The sequence below is a fragment of the Epinephelus fuscoguttatus genome, linkage group LG20, assembly GCF_011397635.1.
Source record: "Epinephelus fuscoguttatus linkage group LG20, E.fuscoguttatus.final_Chr_v1".
In the NCBI taxonomy this organism is placed as follows: Eukaryota; Metazoa; Chordata; class Actinopteri; order Perciformes; family Serranidae; genus Epinephelus; species Epinephelus fuscoguttatus.
In genome coordinates, this window is record NC_064771.1 from 15,724,597 (window position 1) to 15,734,432 (window position 9,836).

Here is a 9,836-nt window from a genome sequence, read left to right on the forward strand (position 1 = left end):
TCTTTATGGCTCCAACAGTTGAATAATAATATTCTTAAGAGTTTGTTTTACTTTTCAGCAAGAGTTTGGTTTGAATTAAGTGTGGATTGATCATATTTTCTTTTTCCAACAGTCTAGCAGCTACAAAATAAAGTTAAATTCATACAGCAGTTGCAGCTCATATCTCCCAGGTTCAGGGCAATCTACTGATATCTGGTAATTTGATTTATAGCAGTTGGATAAAGACAAGAGTCAATCAAATGATCTATTAACCTTGATGTGTACATCACTCCAGTCAATTAATACTTCTTTCATAATAATATAATCTTTATCATTACACAAAGGTCTCTTAATTGACTCTAATCTAAAACAGAAGACTTTAATGGTGGAATAATCAGTGTTGATAACAAGTTTCCATCTGGAACAGATAAAGATGTCATTTTAATGATGCTGACATTATACTTTTTAAGGTAAATGAACTCATAAGGTTGAGCTGATTATGATCCCTTGCAACACTCCGGTTATTAAAGTTAACATCAGTGTGTGAATTATAGTTAACCCTGAAATGGTGACAATGATGTGATCTCAATCAGTTTGTCAGATCGATGCAAAAGGAGTCATTATCACCTCACAATGAGACAGTTATGGATACTAGATGAGTTGTTAAGAGTAACACTGGGTTCAGCTTTGGATAACGGGATTAAAATCACACCACACTGTCTTGCAGACAACCATCTGTGCTGAAATCTGGCAGAGAAAGGTCATCCCAGATATCTGTTGAGCCGCAAAACAGGTATCTTAAAACAGATAACAGATATCTCAAAAATATCTCCAATGTTCCTGCACACACACACGTGCTGATTTCTTTGGAGAGGTGAGACACAGGTCCAACATGTGAGCCACCTGGAAGTGGGCTGGATACTTATTGACAAGGTACATCCCAGCTGGGCTGATAGTGAAGGAAGGAACGTTGTGATGGAGTGATAAGGCGGTGGGGGCTGTGTAAAGTTGCTGAGTTGAGAGCCTTTTCACACACTTGTAGTTGATGACACCAGGTCATGATGGTGTCAAGTCATCTTTGTAAAGAAAAATGTCATATGCTTTAAATTATATCATAGAAAAGGAATTTATTACAAGATATTTATTCTGTATTTCATAGCCAGTTGAAAACTGATAAAAGTTTGAGAAAAGGGCAGCTGGAGACTAATTGGAATTGAGTTCACAGTGAGTTCAGAGTGTTAACTGCTGCTGTATTTTGTGCGTGTGTGTGTACATCTATCTTTGCAGAAACCAATTTGAGTTTTAGACCTAGAGAGTGAAGACATTTTGGCCGGTCCTCTCCTCACCTTCATACAGACCTTCAAAGGCCTGTTTGAGGGTTCAGACTTGAATTAAAATTCACGTCAGCATTAGGTTAGGTTCAGGGACTATAATCATGACTCTGAGAGTCGTGAAATTGAACTGACAAAGGTCTGAGTCTAGATAATAGTTACTCCTTTTGTATGGAGGAAACCTTCCAAACATATTTGAGCCCTAAATTTAGACTAATAAGAATTAGACAATTTAATTAACCAATTACAAAAGAGGAAAAAGAAAATGCACTGAATGGAGTGCAGATGTTATATGTTACCTAACTATATTGGATCATAACATATCAGGTATGTAATTAATCTGCAGATGCTCCACTTCAAAATGAGAACAAATCTTCCTATGGATGTCAGTTTTTGAGCCAAAATGCCAAAATACGGCCTTTAACAAAAGGCAAGGCTATTTGTATTTAGCCGAGTCAATTTCAAGAAAATCTGCAGCCTCTAAAGGCCAGTTACGAGGAGTGAAGAGTGAAGAGTCAGCAGTCGGTGACGGTATTAAACAGTCAATAAAACAGGTTCAACAATTTTGAATCACTGCAACCTCGAGAGGCCCTTGAGCATACAGTCATAAATGTGTACACCAAAAACTTGATTGGTCCAGTAGTTTGTGAGATCTGCTGCAGACAGATACATTGTGACACACACACAACTAAATGCATGATCCCTTCCACCTGGCAGAGATAATTATTAAATATGAAGAGAGAAGTTCAGAGCCAGATTAAAGTGAAAGAGCCCCGACAAGTATTCCTAAACAGATTAAGGTTTGGAAGAAAGACCTGGAGCAGGGACTGTTCCTCGTCAATTTTAATCTTACAGTTGAATCTATTTTTGGCTCTTTGTCTGATATGTATTGATATGTAAAGTAAAATAAAGCTATTTTAGGGACAGAGAGTAACAAGAAAGTTGCATTAGATGAGAAGCAAACACACAAGTTGTACAGGCTCAGTAGTTGTTCAAATTATTCATAGTGTGTAGTAAAATGCTCCGTAGGGAGACCATCGAACTTAAAGTCAGGGCTAGTTCAGAGTAGTGACTGCTGCCTTACTGTGTGTGTGTGTGTGTGTGTGTGTGTGTGTGTGTGTGTGTGTGTGTGTGTGTGTGCGCGTGCATGACCTGATGTTGTAGTTTTCCTGCAGTTTCCGGCGCAATAATTGAATTTGGCTTTTCCTTTAATGGAAGTCTGTGAAGTGTGGAGAGGCTGTGATAGAGCCAGAACATCCAATCTTCACAAACAGGCATATGTTGCACGCCATTGGACATGGCGGCTGCGGTGCAGTGTGTGTGTGTGAGTTTGTGTTTGTGTGTGTGTGTGTGTGTGTGTACTGTAGTGTGTAAAATGACATTTTAACTGTGTTTGGCAGTTTCTCCCCCTACATTTTGAATAATTTAAACTCCATGCACACAGCAATTTTTTTTCAAGAGTCACGAGATTATAAAAAGTAGTTTTGTTTCTCAAACACACTCACAAACACACACATGTCACAGTATGCATTTCTGCCCATGGCTTGTGCAGTTCCACTGATCAATAGGTGGCAGTAATTTATGGGGTGCCGTTTGTAAAGTGTCTCACGCTGAAAATAACATCAACATTTTGCCACATTTAGCTTCAAACAATGTTTAAAACAGTATTGTGATTTTTTTAACGTCACCTTTTACCACATTTACAGCAATATTTGTTAAATTAGAAATATATTAAATAGTTAAATCTAAATATTAAATGTAGCACCTAAATGTTAAATGTTAAATCTAAATATTAAATCTAAATCTAAATGCTAAATCTAAATCTAAATATTAAATCTAAATCTAAATCTAAATGTTAAATCTAAATGCTAAATATAAATATAAATATAAATGTTAAATCTAAATATTAAATCTAAATCTAAATCTAAATGTTAAATCTAAATGTTTTGGGTGAAACTAAATATTTAGCTAATATGCAAATTCACACTGCCGGTCACCGGAAGTACCAAAATAAAAGCTCGAGATGGTCAGACTGTTCATAGAATCAAATAACGAATTAAAACCAACTTATCGGGGGGAATGGACACTTGAACGTACATTAGCGTGATAATAACTACCTAAAATAACAAGAAACGTGTTTGGAGAAATTTTATTTGACGTGTACTTTGAGTTGTTAGTGTCCCTTCGGAGGGATTAACAACCTAAGCTAAGCTAACAACCGTCAGTTCTTAGCACCGTTAGCAGTGTCTGTAATGACTCATTAACTCTTAAACGGTCCGTGAAAAAAATATTTTTTCCAGCGGATGTCTTAGTTACAACATGATTGAGCTAGCAAAGCAGTTTTGTGTTGCGATGTGTGGTATTTATTCAGTTTTGGGAAATCACGATGTCTAGAAAGCACCAGTGGCGCAGCAGCAGCAAAGCTATCAGGGCGCCATCTGTTAAATGTCTCCCATTGTCGGATACGACATTAAACTACTCCAGTTAGCTCAATCATGTTGTAACTAAGACATCCGCTGGAAAAAATATTTTCTTCACGGACCGTTTAGAGTTAGTGAGTCATTACAGACACCGCTAACGGGGCTAACAGCTAACAGTTAGCCTCGCTAATCTACGATAACCATGTTATTAATTTCAGACCGTGATAGTAATATTTGTTCAGTCATAGTGTTTATAGGCTTTACAAACACCAGATTAGTCTAAACGGTGATACAGTGACGTGAAAAACGTGAGATGTGCATAAATATATGTTGCTAAACTCCGCTGGTTTTCTATCTGGAAGTATTTGTAAACAAGGTGATTCTCTCAGAAGGGACACTAACAGCTCAAAGTACACATCAAATAAAATTTCTCCAAACACGTTTCTTGTTATTTTAGGTAGTTATTATCACGCTAATGTATGTTCAAGTGTCCATTTCCCCCGATAAGTTGGTTTTAATTCGTTATTTGATTCTATAAACAGTCTGACCATCTCGAGCTTTTATTTTGGTACTTCCGGTGACCGGCAGTGTGAATTTGCATATTAGCTAAATATTTAGTTTCACCCAAAACATTTAGATTTAACATTTAGATTTAGATTTAGATTTAGATTTAGCATTTAGATTTAGATTTAATATTTAGATTTAACATTTAGATTTAGATTTAGATTTAGCATTTAGATTTAGATTTAATATTTAGATTTAACATTTAACATTTAGGTGCCACATTTAATATTTAGATTTAACTATTTAATATATTTCTAAGTTAACAAATATTGCTGTAAATGTGGTAAAAGGTGACGTTAAAAAAATCACAATACTTTTTTAAACATTGTTTGAAGCTAAATGTGGCAAAATGTTGATGTTATTTTCAGCGTGAGACACTTTACAAACGGCACCCCATAGTAATTCACTAAGAAACTCAGTAATTTGTAATAATTGTGGAGGTTGTTTGTGATCTTAATCCCGTGCCAATCTGCCATTTCCATAATTTGTCAAGTAAAAATTCCACTGCAAATTACCCACATACAGAGTAGGAGTAGAGCTGCTCCTTCTTCGCGTAGAAAGGGGTCAGTTGAGGTGGTTCAGGCATCTGATTATGATGCCTCCTGGACGCCTCCTGTTGGAGGTGTTCCAGGCACATCCAACTGGTAGGAGGCCCCAGGGCAGACCCAGAACACGCTGGAGGGATTACATGTCTCGTCTGGCCTGGGAGCGCCACGGGGTCCCCCAGGAGAAACTGGAAAGTGTTGCTGAGGAGAGGGGTGTCTGCTGCCTGCTGCCTCCTGATGCCTCAAATCCATCAGAAGAGCAAAATATCGAAAGACACAATGTGTAGCAGTAAACTGCAGACTTGGCTTTTCCTGTTTAAAAGCAACGCACGAAACACAGACATGGGTAACACTGGTAATACTTGTCCCATATGAATAGGGATAAAGACAGAGGAAAAGAAGACTGCAAGAAAATAAATGTGGATGTACACAATGCAGGTTTCAAAATATTTAGAAATGTTCCATGAGGAAGGAAATGTATTGAACACATTTGTAAGACATCAGGGAGACAAACAGTGTATTTTGGTGAGTAACACTTAATGCAAATATATGTTTGTTTGCTTACAAGAAAACTTAAAGTATTTTAAAGCCCCATGCTGCACACCAATTACTACCTGCACAGGGTTTTTTTTCAGTTGTCTTGGCAGGAAAAGAACAGATGTTATTAGTCACACTACCAGTGGCTTGGTAGTACTGTGTCACAGTAAGGCCGGAGATACGCTTGCTTTTTAACCATGTGTTTGCATACACAGCCAGCTGCGTCATGAGACTACAGAATATCATCAGGCCGAAAATGGCTTTACAGTCTTGTTATGGTGGTGATGTTAGGTCATGCGACCACGGTGTAGTTCATTTATAGCGTTACGCTAGCTTTTTACCTATGGTGATTGCATTTTGGCTTCAATAATCATTAAAGTGGTGTTCATTTGTGAAGATTATCTTGCTGAACAAAATGTATCATAAATGTTTGCTTGCCACAGAGCCTATTTTCCACAATAATCCAATGGAAAAATCCTGTGGGCTTTTTGACAAGGGAACCAGCCCAACTTCCGTGTCGGCCTCCAGAAAAACTTCCCAGGGGCACTCTCTATCTAATATGATTTTCATATGTATTCATATTTGTGTTTATGCAAACAAAAGGGGCATAGTACTGCTGATTTTATTTGTGGTTTTCCATGTAAAACTTGGTAAAAAAGGTTTCATTGTCTGTATAAGTACTTTTTTTTTTTTTTTTTTTTTACATTTTCAGCACATTTTAACAGTACTCTGATAATACTGGTGTACACTGGTGATAATTTTGGTCTCTATAATCTTGATATGGAATGTTGATACCGTTTTATCTCTGCTAGAACCATTAACTTGATCACAGATATAATCAGTAAGAATGACTGTATACATTAGACTTTGGATTTCTGTGTTAGGACAAAGAGCAAAGCTTTGAAGCTGCAGGCTGCATTTATATTGGAAAAGTCTCAGGAATTTTGATGATATAATTTCAGCTTTGAATAATGAAGTCTTTAATTTTTTAATCTGAGATATTTCAGCTGTTAAATTAGACATCACAGAGAATGTTTTTTTGTCTATAGCAGTCCTATTTGTTCGAAGTTTCAGTGTGAGGGTTGATAATTTCTCTCACACCTTCTGCTACATAATAACCTTATTTGAGGGTAAAGTCATGTTTCGCGACAAGCAATTCTGGCTGGTTTCACACTTGGACAGTTCGTCTGTGTAAACAAGTCCATAAAACAGCAGTGAGCTGTTCATGCTGGCCTGACTGATACGTGTGCTGGATTTGGGTTTCAGTGTGGCTTATCTGTAGCAGGAGTGGGGCCTGGTGATTAACTATCTTTTCAGATGTTGCAGGATAAACACACTGAGCATGTTTATTAATAAAGACTTAACTCAAAAGTGACCTCTCCAATAGTGAGATTCCAGAGGATTAACAAGTGCATCATCAGTGCAAGTGTGGAAAAATGATTGAACAGGTAATTGAGGGTTACAAAACCCTGGTTACGCATTTGAGGCTCATGAAGAAAATGACATAATGTCTAAGGGCAGTGAGAGGGCAGGGAGGTAAGTATAGACCGCTCACCCTCTCCCTAGCTGCAGTAGGTGTCTCTATAGTATATCATGTCATTAGGCCATGTCTTTTGTCTGAGTATAGTGTGTAGTGTGTTACCAGCTCCATTTAATCGTGCACAACAACAAAAGCAATAACAGAAATACAGCTACTTGTCATTGCCAGAGAATGAGACAGTTTATTGCTGCACATCACAACACACAAGATACTGAATATCTGTTGGCATTGCACAAAAATAAAATCTGTATCTTGTTATCTACCATTTTGTTTAATCCCAATTTATAGCTACAACAAAGTACTTTTAAAAGCCGATAGAGCTTGGCTTGTGAACGTACTTAAATTGCTAATACTGGTCTCTTATAATGGTTGTTTACTAGTTTTTGCATTACTCATAGATTTTATCTTTGCCTCTGCCTGGTATATGCCTAATTTTGTTGTCTACTCTATTGACCTGTTTTTACGCTGCATATGTTTGTAAAGCACTCTGGTCGCTCTGCAACCAATCCTGTCCTTCCACACATAAACTGATTATATGATTTTTTATTTTAATTATTTGTTTATTAACATGATATGACTCCAACTGTTTACATTCTGTTTATTCATTTGCAAAACTGTTTACATAACTTTTTTTATATTTTGATGGTATTTTAGCCCTACATTTTAACGTGCACTATTTACTGTCTTAGATCCAATGTTGCTTTAATTTGCATGATTATTTTTAATAGGCTAGATATTCACTGAGCTTTGTTAGAGGGTGCCCTGAGGCCGTAAGATTTGCATTGCCAATGATGGCTTCACTGTGCATGTTTTGCACATAAGAATAAAGAATATGAACTTTAACACAGAGAAAAGGAATGTTCAATAAAGACATAAAGTCATCCATAATCTGTTATCAGTGGACAAGGATCTTGATGATTCTGTAATACAGGCTGCAACAAACTGATATCAGCACTGTTGCAGACATTAATTGTAGCACTATCAGTTATATCAAACAACGATGAGATAATTTAAAGAGCATTAGCTAATAATTGTCTTGGTGTTCATTTTAACATTGTTAGAGTATCAGTGGGTAGTACTGGTGTTAAGAGTATTAGTGGGATTTTGTACCTGGTTAATCTGAATGCTCCATGAATGCTTACATGATTAAATAAAATAATTTCACCAAAAAGGAGGAAAGGCAAAACATGACAATAGAAAAACAAGTCAAAGAGTCTACAGCCATGTTGGCTGCTCTATGTTTTTTGGAGCCAGAGGTTACCATATTTGGATGAGAGGGTGGAGCTGTGGAGGAGGGAGGGGTGGGTCTGACTCAGACTGTGGTAATGCCTTACAGACAACTTGTCAGGAAAAACCCGTCCTTAATTTAAAGTCTTTAAACTTAAATAAAATGCAAACAGGTGAGTTATATAAAAATAAACCTTCTGTACAGTTTTCATGAATGGTGTAATTAGCTATAGAGACCAAAATCATCTTTTGTTCCAGGCTGTAAACATCTTTATTTTGGCCATTTTGCCATTTTAAAAATCATTTTGCCATTTTAAAAATCGTGGTCCACAGGGATTGACTTTAGCCTTCTGCAGCCGGCATCAAGTGGCCATTAGAGGAAGTGCAGTTTTTGGCACTTCCATGTTGGCTTTGTTTTTCTGCCCTGGAGGCTGCAGTTGAAGCAGGTCTTTTGCTCAGTGGTGCTCACAATAAAAGTGCTATTATGCTGATGTTTAGCAGGTGATGTTTATCATGTTTACCAACTTAGTTTAGTGTGTAAGCATGCTAATATTTTTTTTAATTAGCACTAAACAAAAAGTACAGCCGAGGCTGATGGAAATGTGTTTAGTTTGTCATTGGTATTGGACATCCAAATATTCTGACCTAATGATGGAGCTGGATGAGTTAAGGGATCATCAAGGTTACAATTTACCCTGAGGGAGGGACATTCCTACGTCAAATTTCATGGCAATCAGTTTCATACTTATTAAGATATTTCACTCAAATCCACAAAAATCGACTTCCATGTGGCACAAGAGGAAAAGATGGGATCACCAGTCATTATGATTTCCTTTCAACCTATGAGTGGTTTTAGATGAAAATGTTAGATGATTACCAAACTCAATGTGATACATTCTCTGGGCACTCTCAATATCTGCACAAAATTTTATGGCAATCCATATATTTGTTGAGAAACTGCACAAAAAACCCCTACAAATCCCCTCCTCATGGTGTCAAAAGAAAAGCGAGGGGATCACCAAAGTCATTAGAATTCATCCTCTGGGGACCATAAATGTCCGTATAAAAATTCATGGCAATGCACCCAATAAGTGCTGAGATATTTCAGACCAAATGACCAAAGGACTTACAGAACGACATCCATAAATGGAACTGAGGGATTCCCAATTGGTCTACATGATGCCAACTATGAACTGCAACAACCCTGGTCCTTTTGTTGCTTGTCATCCCCCATCTGTTTCCCCTTTATTTCCTTTCATCTTTTGTCTGTCAGCTGTCTTACAAAGACATTAACGCCCAAAAAATAATATAAGTGAAGAACAATGGAACTGAGGTCAGGTGAGTGTAAGAAAGTCTTTAGATCTGCAGCATAGAAATAGTCATGTGACCCTTTGTCAGGCACTTATTTAGTCACCTGATTGTCAGGTTTCACCTTTAATCAAATAAAACGTTATCATGATTTGTCACCTGGCTCAATGCAGTGAAGGCCAGACAGTGTGAAAGTCTCCTAATAAACTGACACATGGCAAAACATGTGCGCTGATCAGATGTACTGCGTTGGACTGGACCGTGAGCGTGTAAGCCAACTACTTGAAAAACTGGAGCTGAGCCACTGTGAACTTTTACACACACACACACACACACACACACACACACAATGAATGATGCTGTGGAATTCATGTTGTTTATGCAG